The sequence below is a fragment of the Rana temporaria genome, chromosome 2 (assembly GCF_905171775.1).
Source record: "Rana temporaria chromosome 2, aRanTem1.1, whole genome shotgun sequence".
Taxonomy (NCBI): Eukaryota; Metazoa; Chordata; class Amphibia; order Anura; family Ranidae; genus Rana; species Rana temporaria.
In genome coordinates, this window is record NC_053490.1 from 125313738 (window position 1) to 125335612 (window position 21875).

Here is a 21875-nt window from a genome sequence, read left to right on the forward strand (position 1 = left end):
ATTTTTTTTTTTTTTTAGTTTTCCTGTTGAAAGAAGAATAAAAAAATACTTTACACACAAAAAATTTAACTTCATCGTTCAAAAAAATATTCAGACAAAGATTAGAGAAAACATTATCTCTATTTATCAAGACCTACTTGGAGAAAGCACATATACAGACATCTAATTTACACATATACATACCGTATTTGCCGGTGTATAAGGCGACCGGGCGTATAAGACGACCCCCTAATTTTACATTTTTTAATATTTTTTGCCTGTAGACGACCCCCCTTCCGAGGCTTCCGACGCTTCATATTTCTTCCTTCTGGAGCCATATTCCTCTTCATTCTTGTTGGAGCCAATCACCACGAGTAATGTATTCTATTAATGAATACAAAGCCTGCTTGGCTTGGCAGAGGCTGTAACATCATCAGCCCATGCCTCTCAAAGCCAATCAGAGCAGGCTACTGTATGTAGCCTGTTTGGATTGGCAGAGGTTGTTACTCCAATCCGAGCAGGCTCTGCATTCATTTGAATACATCGCTCACCGGGATTGGCTAAGCGGTATATACTGTATGTAGCCGAAGCTACATACAGTATTACCGCACATCCAGCAGGCATCCGAGCAGCTGACCCGGCGTATAAGACGACCCCTGCTTTTTTGCCAGTTTTTTTTAAGTGTAAAAGGTAGTCTTATACGCCAGCAAATACAGTATTGGTTAGATACAAATATTGCTTACTTTTTTTAGTATGCGATGGATGGACTCCATCTGCTCTTGCTCACTGTGCTTTAAATCAGACCATCGCTTGCAGATTTGATCCTTTGTTCGGTGCCTTGAATATTCGCCATCTAAAACCGCGATGAGCTTCTCCAGAATTAGGCCTTTTCGGCTGTTGGGCTTTTTCGTAGTTATGCAGCTTACAACCGTAGACATGCTTCTCAAGGGTGCGCACCAACTCCACCATCTCACCCTTGCTCATAGGGGTGGCTTTGTGCCTCCTAGAAGCTCCACCATTGCAGGGCCACAGAGAATTTGCTGATTCTGCCATGTTGTCTCTCCCAAATGTTCTGCCGTGTGTGTCACATTCAGAATAGAGAATATGGTCACACCCCAGCGTCATGAAGCACTGAGAGCAGAGTTTCATGCATGCGCAGGGTATATAAAGACATAGCGAGCGGTCGATGTATTGTCCATAGGAACGATCTGTGAGTGGAGGACGAACAATCGCCATCGCTAAAAGGAGCCATAAAACTAAGATACAATTTTTAATTGGGGCATCGGTAGTTAGTGGCCTATACTGCTTAGATTGAGCCCTATATTGTGACCAGATTATGAGTTAAGCCTGACATTATGGTTTGTCTTGTGTTCTGTCTTGCAGCCATCTGAGAATTCGCAATAGTGGACAAGTTAAATGCGCCAGATTTTTTTGAGACAATTTATTGAGAAGTACCGGGAGCTCACATGTCTTTGGCAAGTCAAAATTAAGGATTACTCAAATAAAAACAAGAGGAAGGCAGCGATGGAGAAACTTGTGGAATTTGTAAAGACTCTGTATCCCACGGCAGACATCAGTTATGTGAAGACCAAAATTGGTGGCCTTCGGAGTACATACAATAGGGAGCACAAGAGGGTCCAGGAATCCCAGAGTTCAGGAGCAGCAGCTGATGAGATATATATCCCCAGGCTGTGGTACTACCACAGCCTGCATTTTTTGTCAGACCAAAGTGAACCACGCCAATCCCTATCAACGCTTCCTTCCACATCGGCTGAGGCCACAGCTCCTGACGTCCACCCTGATCCTTTAACACACGAAGAAGGTGTTAAGGAGCCCAGCTTGACCCAGGTATAGCATTGTTGAACATATTTGTATCCAAAAATAAAATTATGTTAATTTGATGTTATTGATCCTAAATTTCTGTCTTAACAAAGTGATTTTCATATCAATAGACAGTAGTGGCCAAAAGTGATTGGGACTAGAATGAAAAATGCTGGTGTCAGAATTATAGTCTTTTCTATTTGTCCACATTTAATTTGAAACTGTCATGAGCTCAAAATTGTGTGTGATTGATGACCAAAAATCTAAAATTATGTTCCATTTTCATACACAGGAAAGTGGGAGTCAGGAGGAGCCCGGACCCAGCAGCCAGACTCCCAAATCCCTCCCCTGCGACCCCTCCTACTAAAAGGGCCAGGAAGAGCAGGAACCTGGACAAGGCCACGGCTACCTTCCTGAGCTGTGCAACATCAACCATCACTACAGCCCCAGATAGTGCTGAGGGATTTGGCTGTATGAAAACAAATACGCCCAGGGAGATGGAGAACGAGCTGGATGGAGAATCTGCAAGGAGCTACTTCTCCAGCTCCTCAACAAGTGGAGGAAGCAAAAGCTTTCCCACAAAACACATCTGTGTGTTTTGGAGCACATACCTCCACCACCTCCACAACAACCCTACCCACCCCAGCAGCATGGTGGACAGTGGCAAATTCAGCCCCAATACCCCCAACAAGGCCGCTGATCTGGGGATTTTCATCGCTACTAATTTATATTTTCTTTTTGTTTCTTTTTTGTATTATGATTTTATTTGTTATACTTAAGTTTCTTTTCTGTGCATCAATTTCACTTTTTGTTTCAGTTTGTTCATTTTGATGACAGATAATGGGCCAGATCCACAAACGAAATACGCCGGCGTATCTATTGATACGCCGCGTAATTTCAAAGTTCCCCTGTCGTATCTTTGTTTTGTATCCACAAAACAAGATACGACTGAATGAGGGATCGATCCGACAGGCGTACGTCTTAGTACACCGTCGGATCATAGGTGCATATTTACGCTGGCCGCTAGGTGGCGTTTCCGTCGAATTCCGCGTCGAGTATGCAAATAGCTAGATATGGCGATCCACGAACGTACGTCCGGCCGGCACATTTTTTTACGTCGTTTGCGTTCGGCTTTTTCCGGCGTATAGTTACCCCTGCTATATGAGGCGTATCCTATGTTAATTATGGACGTCGTTTGCGCAAGACGTTCACGAATAGGGCTTTGCGTAGAATGACGTCACCATTGTAAGTATTGGCTTGTTCCGGTTTAATTTCGAGCATGCGCACTAGGATACCCCCACGGATGGCGCATTTACGTCATTTACGTTGGATAACGACGTATTAACATAAAACACGCCCCATCACATACATTTGAATTGCGCGCCCTTACGCCGCCTAAGGCCTCGTACAGACGACCGGACTGTTCGCTGAAATCGGTCCGCCGGACCGTTTTCAGCGGACATGTCCAGCCGGAGATTTCTGTCTGATGGTTGTACACACCATCAGACAGAAATCCGCGCAGACAGACAGTGCGGTGACGTGTCCGCGCCGTCGCCGCGACGATGACGCAGCAACATGCGCGACGCTGGAAGGTCATTGCTTCCACGCATGCGTCAAAGTGATTCGACGCATGCGAGGGATGGCGGCCGCTCGGACATGTACAGTGAGTCTGTACAGACGACCGAACATGTCCGACGGACAGGATTCCAGCGGACATGTTTCTTAGCATGCTAAGAAACATGTGTCCGTTCGAAAACCGTCGGGTGGACAAATGTACGCTGGAAACCTGTCCGCTCGGACGTACAGATGACCGAACATGTCTGCTGAAACTGGTCCGCGGACCAGTTTCAGCAGACATGTTCGGTCGTCTGTACGGGGCCTAAGTTACACTACGCCGCCGTAACTTACGGCGGGAATTCTTTGAGGATACAAAAAAATGTAAGTTACGGCGGCGTAGTGTATCTGAGATACACTACGCCGGACGGAGAGAAGCGCTGCGATTCGTGGATCTGGCCCAATATGTCTAATTTCTTTCTTTTTTTTTTTACTAGACCGAAAGCTTCCGGTTGGTCCTTGCTTCCGAACATGCATGTTTGTACTTTGGATTTTTTTCCGACAGACTTGTGTACACACAATCGGATAATCCCACATCACACATTTGTTGGAAAATTTTAAAGCATGCTATCCAACATTTGTTGTCTGAAAATCCAACAACAATTGTCCGATGGAGCATACAAAAGGTCAGATTTTCTGACAACAGCCTGCCATCACACAATTCCTGTTGGAAAGTCTGATCGTGTGTTACGTTCCTTTAGAATCTATGCTGGTTTGATGCCAAAGGATAGTCACACCAAATTTTGATTTCGATTTTTCTTCTGTTCACTAACTTTTGCATTTTGTAACTTGATAAAAATAAACAATTAAAATATATATTTTTGAAAATATTCTTACTTTACAGCATTTATTCATACCTGCCTAAAGTTTTTGCACAGTACTGTATATCATAGAACAGTTGCATAATATTCCCAAAGCATTGCAGCATCTCATGATCTATTCTGTGTTATCTGGCAGACTCTTTTTATCAGAGGGAGTGGCTGCAACACAGAAGCTGGATGCAATTAACTATTTTATCTGCACTTGGATCTTGATGTGCCTTACATGGAAATCCTGAGTGGATTGTCTGGATTGTAGCTCTGCCACACAGAAACCGGATGCAATATTTTTTGTGGAAAAGGACCATATGGACACTGCATTAAAACAGTTGCAGATGATTTGGGATCTAGATATGCAGAGATTAAAGATATATGACTAGCTATTTTACAGACTCTTGAGTAATTTGATAAACTGGATGGATGCAATTTTATGAATAATTCACATTTCTGTGTTTACCAACAGATTCTGTTTCTCAGAGGGAGTGGTTGTCCCATAGAAGCTGGATGTTAATTACTTTTCATCCGCACTTGGATGCATAAGGTGTTTTCCCATGAATATTCTTATGCCGCGTACACACGGTCGTTTTTTGTGATGAAATAAAACGATGTTTTTTCTCATGAAACAAAAAGTTTTTCAAACTTCATTTTAAAAAACTACGTTGCATACACACTATCGTTTTTTCAAAATGCTCTAGCAAAGCGCGGTTACGTTCAGCACATACGACGGCACTCTGTTCCATTCAAGCTTGCATCATAACTTGCTTCTGAGCATGCGCGGGTTTAAAAACTTTGTTTTAAACGTCGTTTTACCCACACACTATCATTTTAAATGACACAAAAAATGATGTTTTGAAAAACGACATAAAAAATTGAAGCATGTTCGAAAAAAAAAATTGTCGTTTTTCAGAAGACATAAAACAACGTTTTCCCCACACACGGTCATTTTAAATTACGTTTTTAAAAATTACGTTTTTTTAATCACAAAAAACGACCATGTGTACGCGGCATTAGTGTTCTGTGGTAGCAAAGTACTTGAACATTCTGATATACAAAAATGTTGTCTTATAATATCTGAGCTATGCTTTGTGACCTGTGAATCGGTACACTTTAGTGAAATATGAATCAATTCGTTTAGAACTCTGAGTTTATGTTGGATGAGAAACCTAGACTAGACATTGAAAATTTAAATCCTCACAGCTCTGTAATTGTTTTAATTCAGATGATGATATTACACTGTGTCTTATATTGCTTAAATATTTTTGGTAAGATCTTATGAGTAGATCATAATAAGCAGCACCTTTATCCATCTTTTTGACATAATTGAAAGACATGAGCTGCCATCTAGATAAAGGTAGGCTTGTTGGTGTAGATCTGGATTTTGCAAAAGCATTTGATACAGTCCCTCATAGATGCTTAATCTAAAAACTAAGGTCTGTTGGCATGGACAATAGGGTACAGTATGTATGTACCTGGATAGAAAAGGGTGTCCAAAGGGTGGTAATAAATAACGTGTACTCATACTGGTATGGAGTGGTTTGTGGGTACCCCAAGGCTCTGTCCTGGAACCAATTTTATTTAATGTATTCATAAATGATATAGAGGTTGGTATAAATAGCTCAATCTCAGTATTTGCTGACGACACAAAAATAAGCAGGGCGATAACTTCACAGCAGTATATAGAAATTTTACAAGAAGACCATAATAAAGTAATGGGGTGGGCAACTACATAGCAAATTTGGTTTGATTTTTAAAAATGTAAAGTAATGCACTTGGGTGCTAAAAATATGAATGCAAGTTACTCAGAGGGGGGAACCTCTGGGGGAATCCAGAATGGAGAAAGACCTGGGGGTGCTAGTTGAAGACAGACTGAGCAATAGCATGCAAAGCAAGCAGACTATTAGCATGCATTAATAAGGGAATTTACTCCAGAGATGAAATGATAATCCTGCCACTTTATTTTTTATACTTAAAAGAAAAAAAACATAGGTTTGCAGTACAAAATGACAGTGCATACTATAACAGAGCCAGTGCCGTAAACATGGTGATAGTCCATATTTTGGTTATGTAACTCAAATGGTATCCAGAATATTAAAGTCTGGTAGAATTCTCAACTACTCAAGTCTGTAGTCTGCATGGAAAAGTTAATTAACCAAACTATAACAGCAAACCAAACTAAAGAGAAAAGGGAAAAACAAAGAGAAAATGAAAATAAAACAACAAAAAGTCTCAGGTCACTATTGGGTTCCATTTGGCATCATGGATGGGCATGGTGTTATGTAGCTTGTGGAATATTTGTTTGGATAACATTATTTGATCAATCCTAGTAAGGACTTGGGCAAATGGAACTTTAGGTGACTTCCAGTTCAAGGCAATTGCCTAGTGCAGGGCAATACAAATAGTGTACAACAGTTGCTGTAAAGGTTTAGGGGTATCAGGCATATTTTCAATAGTAATGAGAGATTTGGTGCATTTACGCAGGTTTTGCCAATTCATCTCCCAATCTTTCTGCCCATAGTCTAAGTCTAATTTGGACTCCCACTGGGTCATGTGTTTGAGTTTGGGGCAATCACTTTTAACTTTCATAGATATATACAGGGCTGAAATCAAGCCACGTTGTCTAGGGGCGGTTCTACTCAATGATTCAAATGAGGTATTTGAGTCTGAGGGTGTCTGCGCGTAGTGCTTTTGAAAAAAGTGGCGGATTTGTAAGAATCTGTAGAATTCTCTATCTGGGACATCCCTTAGGGCTCGTAGTTGAGAGAAAGAGACAAATCTCTCTCTGTAGTGAAAGTCCTCCAGGGCAGTCAATCCCTGGTTCTTCCACCAAATTAACTAGTCAGGATCAATGAAAGCAGCGGGTAGTCTAGGATCCCCCAGGAAGGAAGCTCCTGGGGGTATCTTCGAGACCAGCGCTAGAGAAGATTTATAGCGGCTCCAGAGTTTCAACCCCTGACTTACCAATAGGTTCTTATTACCTAGCTTTGAGGCCTATGGTCTGGAAGACCACAATAGTCCTGGTAGGTAAAAAGGAGCAATAGAGTCTTTCTCAAATCTAACCCAAGGGACCTTAGGGTTCTTAATGTTCCATTGGGCTTGTTGAGAGACTCTACTCGCTACATAATATAGCCAAATTTGGGGAACTCCCAGACCTCCCAATCGATAAGGTCTATATAGTACCTCCCTAGAGAACCTAGAGGGTTTGTCACGCCATATGAATCTATTTAAATGAGATTGAAACTTAAGGAGATATGCTTTGGGGATCAGGAGGGGAAGGGCACAAAATAAGTATAATAATTTTGGTAGGATGGTAATTTTCACTGCAGTTATCCTACCAAGGAAGGCAATATTATATGAGGACCAAGACTTCAAGAAGTGTTTTAGATTGGCAATCAGGGGGGGAAGTTCAGGTGAAATAAATTGTTGTAGTTCCCAAGGAGCCTAAATCGGGGAGGGAGGATTGGGCGCAGGAGAATGAGAAGGACTGTTTTAGAACTGCCAGCTCAGCAGGGGAGAACCCAACAGGGAGGGACAGGGATTTGGACACATTGACCGAAAGGCCTGAAATATTTGCAAATATAGAGTGAGTATGAAGGAGATTTGGTATGGTGATCATAGGGTTGGTGAGGAAAAGGAGGACATCATCCGCATACATGCAAAATTTGTACTCAGATGTGGCCTTACTGTAGCCGGAAATGTCAGGGTGCCGCAGTATTGCAATGGCAAGAGGTTCAATGGCTAGAGCAAAAATTAAAGGGGAGAGTGGACATCCCTGTCTGGTGCCCCTACCAAGCTGGAAGAACTCAGAATTACACCCAGGGATTTTAACCCGTGTACTGGGATTCCGATAAAGGGCCTGGAAGGCTCTCAGGAAGTCACCCTGAAAACCATAACATTGTAAAAGGAGAGACACATAGCTCCAAGACGCACTGTCAAAAGCTTTATGAATATCTAAGCTTAACATAAACAGTTTCCTGGAGAAAAGGGTAGCATCTTGAACAATATTTGTAACTAGGCGTCTGTTATCTGTGATCAGGCGATGAGGGATAAACCCTGATTGATAAGGTAATATCAACAAGGAGATTATGCTCCCAGTGTGTCAGCTAGGATTCTACTAAAAATTTTAAAAATCCTGCCACTTTATAAAACACTGGTTTTGGCCACATCTGGACTATTCTGTCCAGTTCTGGTCACTGGTCCTCAGGAAGGATGTGCTGGAACTGGAGAGAGTCCAGAGGAGGGCATCAAAATTAATAGGGGGACTGGGGGACCTCAATTACGAGGAACGACTAGAAGCACTACATTTATCCTCCCTGGAGAAGAGACTCTTGGGAGGAGATATAATAGCAATTTACAAATACCTCAATAGTGATCCCGGCGTAGGAAGAAATCAAATCAGTCTCAGGCAGTGTAAGAAGACATAGGGCCGCTCAATAAGTTTGGAAGAGATGCAGTTTAAATTTAAGCTGCGTAAGGGATTTTTCACTATCAGGGCGATAAGAATGTGGAGCTCTCTTCCATAATTGGTAGTGTCTGACGTGCATTTTAGTGAACATAATTTAACGGGATATGGGAAATTATTATCGACATGAACACACATACAGTGAGGAAAATAAGTATTTGAACACCCTGCTATTTTGCAAGTTCTCCCACTTGGAAATCATGGAGGGGTCTGAAATTGTCATCATAGGTGCATGTCCACTGTGAGAGACATAATCAAAAAAAAAATTCCAGAAATCACAATTTATTAATTTTTAACTATTTATTTGTATGATACAGCTGCAAATAAGTATTTGAACATCTGTCTATCAGCTAGAATTCTGACCCTCAAAGACCTGTTAGTCTGACTTTAAAATGTCCACCTCCACTCCATTTATTATCCTAAATTAGATGCACCTGTTTGAGGTCATTAGCTGCATAAGGACACCTGTCCACCCCATACAATCAGTAAGAATCCAACTACTAACATGGCCAAGACCAAAGAGCTGTCCAAAGACACTAGAGACAAAATTGTACACCTCCACAAGGCTGGAAAGGGCTACGGGGAAATTGCCAAGCAGCTTGGTGAAAAAAGGTCCACTGTTGGAGCAATCATTAGAAAATGGAAGAATCTAAACATGACTGTCAATCTCCCTCGGACTGGGGCTCCATGCAAAATCTCACCTCGTGGGGTCTCAATGATCCTAAGAAAGGTGAGAAATCAGCCCAGGACTACACAGGAGGAGCTGGTCAATGACCTGAAAAGAGCTGGGACCACCGTTTCCAAGGTTACTGTTGGTAATACACTAAGACGTCATGGTTTGAAATCATGCATGGCACGGAAGGTTCCCCTGCTTAAACCAGCACATGTCAAGGCCCGTCTTAAGTTTGCCAATGACCATTTGGATGATCCAGAGGAGTCATGGGAGAAAGTCATGTGGTCAGATGAGACCAAAATAGAACTTTTTGGTCATAATTCTACTAACCGTGTTTGGAGGAAGAAGAATGATGAGTACCATCCCAAGAACACCATCCCTACTGTGAAGCATGGGGGTGGTAGCATCATGCTTTGGGGGTGTTTTTCTGCACATGGGACAGGGCGACTGCACTGTATTAAGGAGAGGATGACCGGGGCCATGTATTGCAAGATTTTGGGCAACAACCTCCTTCCCTCAGTTAGAGCTTTGAAGATGGGTCGAGGCTGGGTCTTCCAACATGACAATGACCCGAAGCACACAGCCAGGATAACCAAGGAGTGGCTCTGTAAGAAGCATATCAAGGTTCTGGCGTGGCCTAGCCAGTCTCCAGACCTAAACCCAATAGAGAATCTTTGGAGGGAGCTCAAACTCCGTGTTTCTCAGCGACAGCCCAGAAACCTGACTGATCTAGAGAAGATCTGTGTGGAGGAGTGGGCCAAAATCCCTCCTCCAGTGTGTGCAAACCTGGTGAAAAACTACAAGAAACGTTTGACCTCTGTAATTGCAAACAAAGGCTACTGTACCAAATATTAACATTGATTGTCTCAGGTGTTCAAATACTTATTTGCAGCTGTATCATACAAATAAATAGTTAAAAAAATCATACATTGTGATTTCTGGATTTTTTTTTTTTTGATTATGTCTCTCACAGTGGACATGCACCTACGAAAACAATTTCAGACCCCTCCATGATTTCCAAGTGGGAGAACTTGCAAAATAGCAGGGTGTTCAAATACTTATTTTCATCACTGTACACCAAGTACACAGGTTGGACTGGATGGACTAGTGTCTTTATTTAACCTTACCAACTATAAAACTATGAAAAGAGATATAAGGAACATAAGCCTGGATCAGTGAAGGAACAGTTTTCAATGGTTACGTTTTTGTAGTGGAATAAAATTTGTAAATTAGGCATGTTACGTTTTATATTTTTTTGGTCAGATAATTATGTAGTATACAACCGTTCGAGTCACACAAAGAGTTTTTATTTATATTGTTTAGTATTTTTCAATGACTCATATATACTTTTGTAGGTGTTGAGTCAATAAGCTTTATGCATGTATAAACTCTTTACTTTGATAAACACATTTCCAACACTGGCCTGAATTGCTCTGAGCCTTGGGAGCTAAAAGGATCATATAATACATTATATTCCTAGACTTCCCCCCCCAGTTACTCTCTTACTCATTTCATGAAGGGGTTTCCCAAACAGTAGTTTTCCATGGCAACAGATGGTTCACAACCCAATGTGGAGTCCCTAACCATAACCCTAGCCAAAGGTGCATACTTTGCTGTAACAGTGTGTGACATTAAGTTAGATCATGTCAATGGCCAATTCCATGGTAAAAGAAGAAACCACATTTTAATTCGTCCAATGCTGTCAAGATTTAAGACACTTCCACTCTAGATCTTAAAGATGTATCAATATTGTTCACCCAAGTCTTCAAAGCTTGCAAAACTGACATCAGGGCAATTCTCTGATCTTTGAAGGTAAGCAAGCTATCCAGGGGTAAAGACACGTTTAAAGGGGTTGTAAAGATAAAAATATTTTCCTCTTAAATTAAAGTCTGACAGTAGCTGGTAAAGTAAAAAGTAATGTTTTGCATTATAACTAGTTTGATACCTGTTGAAATCGAGCTGTTTTATTCACCTCCAGCACTCCTGAATCGTTATTCTCACTGACTTCCTGGTTTGCTGTGCGCATTCATTCTTGCTACATCACGGCCTAATGGGAACTACCTGTGAGGGATAAGAGAGCATCTTCACGCAGGGCTGTAGTCATAGGGAGGGGGTGAGCACATTCTGCTTTCCACCATGCAAAACAGCTCAGATGCTGGTGGAAAGCAAGAAGAGGAGAGACAGGAAATGGCATTTTCAAACCTGGATTACTGTATTTTGGAGGTCAAAAGGAAAAACGAGGTAAGTGATATTTAAATGCTCTAGCTTACAGCAATCAATTGATCTAATAAAAAACAAACCTTTATGGGCCGTACAGACGACCGAACATGTCTGCTGAAACTGGTCCACGGACCAGTTTCAGCAGACATGTTCGGTCGTGTGTAGGCCCGAGCGTGCAGGATTCCAGCAAACATTTGCCCGCCGGGCCTTTTCCCAGCGGGCAAATATTTCTGGACTTGTTTTAAAACAGTCTGCTGGAATCCTGCCCGCTCGGACATGTTCGGTCGTCTGTACAGACCTACAGTACATGTCCGAGCGCCCGCCATCCCTCGCATGCGTCGAATGACTTCGACGCATGCGTGGAAGCATTTACCTGGCAGGCCCGCCCACGTCGCCGCGTGGACACGCCCCGCGTATTGTTTACGCACGGATTTCTGTACGATGGTTAGTACAGCCATCGTACAGAAACCCCCGGGCAGACATGTACGGTGAAAACGGTCCGGCGGACCGGTTTCATCGTACATGTTTGCCCGTGTGTAGGCGGCTTTAGTGTTCCTTTAAGGACAACCACTGCAAGGTTGGATCTATCACTAGGGAGAGTCCCACAAAGAAATGTCTGGAGCACTAAATGGATAAAGTTCTGAAAACCTATTTTGCAGGTTAGACTTCCTGTCTGGTTCCTTCCATTCATCTTCAATGAGCTCCTTAATTTTTAACATAAAGGGAAATTAAAGGTCCTCCTAATTCAGACTGGAATAGTGTTTGTGCAACTCAGTAGCCTTATAAATCACTAAAATGAAAGGCTCTGTGACAGTTAAATAAAAACAAGTGCATTGTATGTTATTTTGGCTTTAAAGAATGATTTGATTCTTCTGCAAATTCAGCAAACAAAACAGGCCTTGGCTCAAGCAAAGTTTGCTTCCTCTCTACATCTGAAAAAGAAGCTGACAGCCTGTAAACTGCGGCATGCTATCAGCAATATCTTGTCATCCCTAAAGGTCAGTAATGGTATAATATCAGACATGGAAGGATACTTGGGTGAACAGGCCTAGACAATGTATCACCTTAAATTAGTTTCAAGTACCCCCAGTGATTAGTAATTTGGAAACAATTACTATGACTTCAAAGTAGAAGCCTAACATTACTTTCAAAGTTGTTAACTAAGAAGTTTTACAATTTGCTAGCTGAATGAGCAGAAGACATAAAAGATTTTAACTTTTAAGCAATGGATTTTAATTCTCTATCATTAAGAGGTCTTTAAAACACATTGCATTGTGTTCTGTTTCAATGACATATGCAATGCCATATCTCCTTGAACTGGTCTGTGTGAACAGTATGACCAATTGCTGACCAATTCACAGGCAGCTTAACTCCTCAATAAGACACAGAAGTTGAAACCAAAAAAAATGTTTCTTCAGTTAAAAGCAGTGCATAGGATGTTACTCCAGTCTTTAGATCCTGTGTGTCCTAGGGGGTGATTCTAACTGTGGGAGGGCTGGGCTACAAGTGACACGACAGTGATCACTTCTCCCGATGACAGGGAGTGACTGGGAGTGACTGTCCTGTCACTAGGCTGAACAGGGAAATGCCTTGTTTACATAGGCAACTCCCCATTCTGCCTCTCCGTGAGACGATCACGGGCACCCGGCAGACATCGAGTCCCGGGACCTGTGGGCACACTCACGGAGCACGCGGCAGGGATACGTGCCTGCACAATGGCAAATTCAAATCAATGTACAGGTACGTTGCTTTGCGCAGCTGTGCCATTCTGCCTATGTATATGTACAGGCGGCGGTCGGCAAGTGTTTAAACAGGGAGGAGAACAGGGGAAGATATTGTAAATAAAAACGATAAGCAATTTGTAGTGGTACTGAACTCCCACTAGATTTCAGTATACATAAGAACATTAAAAACATAACAAAACAAAAAACATCATAGGTGGGTCACAACACCTTGGGTATGGTTTGCATTGCTGGTCTCTTGAAGCACTCAACAGATAATGCCAATTAAACTTTCAGACCCACAATCAGATTGTAGAATGGGGTACAAATGATTTTTACCTGATCCTTCACAATCTTTAAAAGGATCTTATGAAAGCTAGGTAAAGGTGACAAATATTGAGACTTGGTCTAGGGGAAGGTAAAATCATTCATCTTCCAGCCCTTCATTGTCCATGTTCTGGAGACAAATAGAATGGTTTTGGCTGAGTTTGTGGAAAAAAAATTAATCAGTTTCAGACCCAACTGACACTGAATTGGTCAAATTTCTAAGGAAATACAAATGCGGAAACAGAGAATAATTTCATTATAATAAAGCACCTGCCACCACTTTGCCCTTTTTTGGGATATATTTAGAAATGAACAGCAGGTAACATCATGTACCCTGTATTTGTTTTTTGTAAGCTACAGCAGTTTTCTTATCTACTTGAAAGCATTGGATTCACCACTAGAACCCGAAAGCTGCTCTGAGATCCAACATGTTGATGAAAGGTGAGACTTTTCTACTCTCCAAGACTATTTCATTGCTGTTGAGTTTTTTTAATACCCCCTTAATTGACTCACTGTGGACCTTGGAGTGGAATGCGGTAAGGCCAACCTCTTTCCCTGTACTAGCCAAGCTAAATAAGGAATGGTAGACAGTCAATTTTTTTCCCTCAAGGTGTGAATATAGAACAAATTACAGCTTTCTGTAGTACAGGGGAGTCTGCCTGAAACCAGGGGATACGCCAAGGGATAACGATATCAGATGTCCAGTTATTCTGGCTAGATATCTCACAGACAACAGATTCATTTTTAACATATCTGTGATCATCCTCACCAAAAGCATCTCTGTGCAGAACTTGAATGTTCATATCTGAGTGAAGAGCTACCATTCTGTATAGAGAAACTAGACAAAACATGATTTCTGAAATAGCCTACCACTGTACTCACAGCTATTCTGAAAGTAAATGGAAGCATTGGAGAGGCCAAACAGAATAATATGGGATGTTGTGTGGTTCCAAATGAGTTTCAAAGGTTATTATTCTTCTGAGCAGGAATAAACTGAAAAATAAATAGAAAACAATATACTTTTATTAGCAAAAAAAAATATTATAATGAGGACAGGCCTGAAATGTCTTCTATTTGAAATCATTTAGTTTTTATAAAAGAATTTAGAGCTTTTGCATATAAAATACGTGAACCAAAATCACCCTTCCTGCAAACTGAAAACAGATCATTTCTCTGTTGTTTTTTGTTGAATCTGAGAGTTATTTTCTTTTTAGAAATGCCTTATTTAATTCCTCATTCAGTAGAGCAGTGTTTTATAACCTCAGTCCTCAAGTACCCCCAACAGGCCATGTTTTGGGTATTTCTCTTATGCCCCCTACACACGATTAGAAATCTAGACAACAAAAGTCCGATACGAGCCTTTGAACGGAAATTCTGACCGTGTGTATGCTCCATCAGACTTTTGCTGTCGGAATTTCAGCCAACAAAAGATTGAGCACTGGTTCTCATATTTTTTAGACGTAAAAAAATCCTATTGGAAAATCCGATCATCTGTAGCAGCTCCGAACGCGCAAAATTCTAGCGCATGCTTGGAAACAGTGTTGTACGTCACCACATTCTTGATGGACGAAAGTTCAGAGAACTTTTGAGTGACCGTGTGTATGCAAGCCAAGCTTGAGCGGAATTCCGTTGGAATAACCATCCAAGGTTTTTCCGACGGGAAATCCGATCATGTGTACGCAGCATTAGATAAAATAACTGTCCAAATTACCAAGCAATTGACTCTGATTTAAAGCACCTGTGCAAGATAAAGGAAAACCTGCAAACATGGCCTGTTGGGGGTACTTGAGGAATGAGGTTTAGATCAACTGCAATAGAAGACTGAAGTATACGGAGGGTGTATAAAACCAGAAATGGTCTTTTATTAAAGCAGAAATTTTGGAACAGTTTTTAATAAAGTTAAGAAGGCTAAAAATCCTGCAAGGCTGTTGCTGTCTGTGTCCTAATTTGGAACTTATTGCGAAAGTGACATGATAGAATGTAAGTAGTAATCTCCCCAAAATGAGTAAAAGTCTTTGGCTGCTGTCACCAAAACAGGTGTCCTCAGATTTTCTCCTATCCTATTTGAAATTTCCTTCACTTCCTATTTAGTTGCCAATGGGTGCTACTTGCCAATGGGAGCAAAGCATTAAAAACATTACACAGGTTTTAATCCTTCCTACTTAACCTGGAGGGAAGGATCTTTGGGCTGATTTACTAAAAAGTGTTGAGAGTCTTTGCGTAAAAAATTGTGTGAATATGCATTATTATCTAACTAATTGTAGATGGAATAAGTAAACAGAAACTGATACAGAGAAACAAAAGAACTCATGATAGCAACAATGGTTGCATGGCTTTAGAAATAAAAAGAGAACAGAGATCTAGTGCATTAAAAGCAGTATATTTTAATAGGAATAAAAACAATGTGGCAACTAAAAAACATAAGTGAAAAGCAGTACATCAAGTCAATAGAGTCTGGGCCGGACTGGCATACCGGGATATCAGCAAATTTCCCGATAGGCCGTTTTGCTTGGTGCCGCTTTGAGATGCGGCTGACTGGAGCGCTCCCCTCCCTCGTTCTCTCTCCTATGAGTCACACACAGAGCGAGCATCTCCCGCGGTGTGTATCACGGACTCCGTGATGGAGCTGGCTGGGTCTGTGTTCGGCTGTGCTGTAGAAAGGTCCCGCCCCCCTAGACCGGCTCATGTGATAGGCGAAACGGAAACACTGATTCAATCTACTATCACACAAGCTGGCGGTCTAGGGGGAGGGACCTTTCTACAGCATAGCCGAACACAGACCCAGTCAGCTCCATCACAGAGTCCATGACATACACCGCGGGAGATGATCGCTCTGTGTTATCCAGGCAATGCCATGGTATGTATTGATGGGCATAGTGAGGCATTCATATGCAAAGGCTGCATTCATATGCAAAGTGAGGCTGCATTCATATGGGCTGCATTCATATGGGCTGCATTCATATACAAAGTGAGGCTGCATTCATATGGGCTGCATTCATATACAAAGTGAGGCTGCATTCATATGGGCTGCATTCATATGCAAAGTGAGGCTGCATTCCTGTGGGCTGCATTTATATGCAAAGTAAGGCTGCATTTATATGGGCTGCATTCATATGGGCTGCATTCATATGCAAAGTAAAGCTGAATTCATATGGGCTGCATTCATACTGTATACTTTACACACTGTGGTGGTATATGCATATTAGGAGGGGGAGCACAACAAATATACTAAGCTAATGCATATGTATTTAACAAAAAATGGTTGTGCTTTTTACACAATATACTACAGAAAAAGAATCTGCAAAGTGAGGCTGCATTTATATGGGCTGCATTCATATGGGCTGCATTCATATGCAAAGTGAGGCTGAATTCATATGGGCTGCATTCATATGGGCTGTATTCATATGATTCATATAGGCTGCATTCATATGCAAAGTGAGGCTGCATTCGTATGGGCTGCATTCATATTCAAAGTGAGGCTGAATTCATATACAAAGTGAAGCTGCATTCATATGGACTGCATGCATATGCAAAGTGAGGCTGCATTCATATGCAAAGTGAGGCTGCATTCATATGGGCTGCATGCATATGCAAAGTGAGGCTGCATTCATATGGGCTGCATTCATATAGGCTGCATTCATATGCAAAGTGAGGCTGCATTCATATGGGCTGCATTCATATGCACAGTGAGGCTGCATTCATATGCACAGTGAGGCTGCATTCATGGGCACAGTGAGGCTGCATTCATGGGCACAGTAAGGCTGCATTCATGGGCACAGTGATGTTGTATTTACGGCACAGTGAGGCTACATTCATGGTCACAGTGAGGCTAAATTCATGGGCACAGTGAGGTTTCATTCATGGGCACAGTGAGGCTGCATTGATCTCGTGTACCATGTCTGCAGTCTCTGACCATCCCCTGTATCATGTCTGCAGTCTCTGACCATCTCCTGTATCATGTCTGCAGTCTCTGACCATCTCCTGTATCATGTCTGCAGTCTCTGACCATCTCTTGTATCATGTCTGCAGTCTGTAACTATCTCTTGTATCATGTCTGCATTCTCTGACCATCTCTTGTATCATGTCTGCATTCTATGACCATCTCTTGTATCATGTCTCCAGTCATTGACCATCTCTTGTTTCATGTCTGCAGTCTCTGACCATCTCTTGTATCATGTCTGCAGTCTCTGACTATCTCTTGTATCATGTCTGCATTCTCTGACCATCTCTTGTATCATGTCTGCATTCAATGACCATCTCTTGTATCATGTCTCCAGTCTCTGACCATCTCTTGTACCATGTCTGCAGTCTCTGACCATCTCTTGTCTTTTATCATGTCTGCAGTCTATGAAGGATTCTGGAGAGGAGTCAAGAGAGAAAGTGCTGCCAGGATGGGGATCGTGGGAGAAGTTAGACGTGTGTGGACTGTACAGAGGAGACTATAGCATAAAACCAGAGCCACCAAGCTGGAGCCAACTAACTGAGCCCTGCATGGTGCACCTGAGAAGAGGTCAGTGACAGTGCGGCCAAGCCAGTCTGAGGTGGGGGGGGGGTCACTGATGTAGGGGGGAATGAATACAACAATGTAAGGGGGTACTGATATAAAGGTTTCCCCCTATGTTAGTAACCCCCCACCTTAGTGTATTGTTTCTGTGGAAGGTGGTCAACAGAGTCGCCCCCCACACACACACGTTCCCAGAGTTCCTGTGGTCCCCCCTGATGATGGTATGAATTTTTTTCCAGGGCTGGTTTTTATTCCCAGTCGCTGTTAAGGCTTCATCTGGACTGGACGCGAAGGGATACTTTAAATATTTTTTTTGTTTCTTCTTCCTTACATCTAAAGCTGGATTTCTTTTGAAAAATTATAAAAAAAAAATTATAAGTATCCCTTCGCGTCCAGTCCTGATGAAACCTTAACGGCGAGACTGTCGAACAAAAATGGACGCTACTTTCAACTGTATACAATCCATCACTGTTACGTGTTGGGTATTAGATGTATGCCTGTAACAGTCAATGAATAGTATTGATCAGTTTTTTAATTGCTGTTATTAATAAAATATTTTCTATTTTTTATCATTTATGTTGTATTGACTATTATCACCTTTAAAATCCCATATCCTGTTCTTTCAATATTTTCTAATACTAGGGATGTTGGTGCGATAACATATTTGTCCAATGGTATACTGATGATTGCCCACTATTCTTGACTACTGTAGTACTTTTTCAAGCCTTACCAGCAGTGGTTATGTGGTGATATACTGTATACTTTACACACTGTGGTGGTATATGCATATTAGGTGGGGGAGCACAACAAATATACTAAGCTAATGCATATGTATTTAACAAAAAATGGTTGTGCTTTTTACACAAAATACTACAGAAAACAAATCTTGTACAGAAGCTTAGGAAAAGTAAATAAAGAACGCAGTTCAATCATTCACTACCAACAAGGTAATATACAATGTTTGGTCACAAGATAGGAGCATAAGAAATTAGTACAGCAGTGGAAGTTTAGAGGCATAAAAAATAAAACATAAGGAATTCACATGAGGAGAATAAGTGAATTATGTGTGGCTACATAAAATGTATGAATAATTTAAAAGGAAGTTGTGATAAAAGAATATAAAAACAAACAGGTGCATGCAGAATTGGCAATCACAGAATATATGCTAAATTAGGAGAGATAAAAACTAAAAATGAGAAATCCATTAGATTTAATAAAAATGCTGAACTAAAATTAAAATTAGACCACTTGCACACAAGGGCCCAGATTCACGTAGATCGGCGCATCTTTATGCCGGCGTAGCGCATCTCATATGCGTTACACCGACGTAACTTAGAGAGGCAAGCTCCGTATTCTCAAAGAAGATGCGTCCAATTTTGCGCCGGCGTAACGTAAAATTGTCGGCGTAAGCCGGCGTAATTCAAAGTAGAGAGGAAGTGGGCGTGATCCATTTAAATGAACCGTGACCCCATGCAAATGAAGGGCCGAAAGAACGGCGCATGCGCCGTGACGTGATCGTATGTCCCGTGCCCCTCTGCGCATGCTCACAACTACGCCCGGCGTAAATCCTGAGTTACGCCGGCCCACCGTTTACGCCCAGGGCATAAATATGCCCAGACATGCGCCTGTCGAGTGCAAAAGCACACCCGTTTGGTTTCTTGAGGTGTAGGTACTTTTGCGCTCTTCCTCTTGACATGTCTGCTCGTACTGGGAATAGAAAGAAGAACTTCTCCCCAGAGGAGAAGGCCATCATCCTAGCGGCCATGGAGAGGTATGACGCTCGCCTCCATGGGGCACGGAGCAAGGATACGAGCAAGGGCAAAATGGATGAGATCCTGATGAGGATCACCACTAGTGTTGAGCAGAATACGCCATATTCGATTTCGCGATATATCTCGAATATATAGTCGAATATTCGAGATATATTTGCTAAATTCGAATATTCGTGATATTTTATCAAAATGAAATGATTGCGAATTTTCGCTATTGCGAATGCGAAAATAATTGCGAAATTTCGATAACTGCGGTAGGAGCACTCTGATTGGCTCAGAATATTCTTGATATTTTTTTGAAATTTCGCAAAATGCGAATGCGATATTTACTGCGCAATTTCGACAAATGCTGTAGGAGCACTCTGATTGGCTCAGAATATTCGTGATATTTTACAATACAAAATAATTGCGAATATTCGGCAAATGCGGAAGGAGCACTCTGATTGGCTCAGAATATTCTTGATATTTTACAATAGAAAATAAAAAGTGTTTTGCATTGGTGGTGATTCTTTACTCTATCCATCTGTCACAGCCGTTTGTCAATCAAACACCTTGAAGATTGAACACGTTCATGCTGCATGCTTTGGACTTTTTTTCACTTCACATATCAAAGACATTTTTATGAAAGATTATTTTTCTATTATTGGGACTATATTTCTTTATATATTTGTTTCACTGTGTATTTCACGTTCAAGTTATTTGCCCTTGCTTATTTTATAATTTGCCCACATTCTTGTCACTAGACATATTTTTTATTCTTGTAGAGCGACTCCATTTTCTGTCTTGTATTAATTTATGTTGTATAACATTTTTGAGTTGCTGCTGTATTCTCCCCTTTTTTTAAGGTAAGCGCAATTTTTTCCTTCTTACAAAAAAAAATAATATCAAACATACAAATATTCATAACAGAAACATACACAAAGCCCCCCCCCCTTTTGCATCAGAGACAATCAGAGTTCTCCTACCACAGTTATCGAAAATTCGCAATCATTTTCGCATTCGCATTAGCGAAAATTCGCAATTTTTTTTTTTTTAAATTCGGCAACATAAAAGGATCGCCTCAGCTTAGCTACTCGGCCCAGGGTCTCTAATCATACCAGCAATGCTTTTAGACGTAGATAGGATGTGATCTGTTTTAAAAATAAAATTGAAAAAATGCGAATATTCGGAACAGCGAATATTCACCGCGAAATTCGAAATATATCGCGAATACTCGAATATGCCATATTCGAGCCGAATATTCGCAATACGAATATTCGTGAGCAACACTAATCACCACCCAGGTGAATGCCGTAGGCAATGAGGTGAGGAGGCCCCAGGACATCACCAAAAAGATGTCAAGGAAAAGCTGGCCAATATGAGAAGGCATGCCAGGGGCACTGGTGGGGGACCAGCCTCTCGTATTCGGCTGACTCCTGATGAGCAGGTGGTTGCCCACTGCATTGAGAGGGAGCAAGTGGAGGGAGTTGAGGGCTATGACTCAGTTGAGCCGCCCTTGAGGACAGGTAAGTGTGTTTTTTCTCCTATATGGTGTGTAGCATGTGAGGGGGTGGAAGGGAATATGGGACAAGTGTGTGGGTACACCAACATGTGAATGTTTTGTGTCATCCGCAGATGTCCAGGAGGGAGCTGGGCCATCTGGTGCCTCTGCCCGTCCCACGCCATCATCCCCTGATGATCATGCCCCTGACCCTGTGGGAAGCCAAGAGGCATTGGTGGAGGGGAGTGGTGCCCAGACCTCCACTGAAGAGGTGATTGAGGAGGATGCAGAACATCTGGGTGAGGAGGTATCCCTATATCTTGAGGAGACCTCCCTATGGGCTGGTCCATCCCGGACATCAAGCCTCCTATCATCCAGCCCCTCTGGATCCATCCCCAACTCACCCACTCCCTCAAGTCCATCCCCCTATGCCAGGTCTCAAGCCTCTCCTGGCCCCAGAAAGGCAACCAGGAAGACCAGGGGGGTT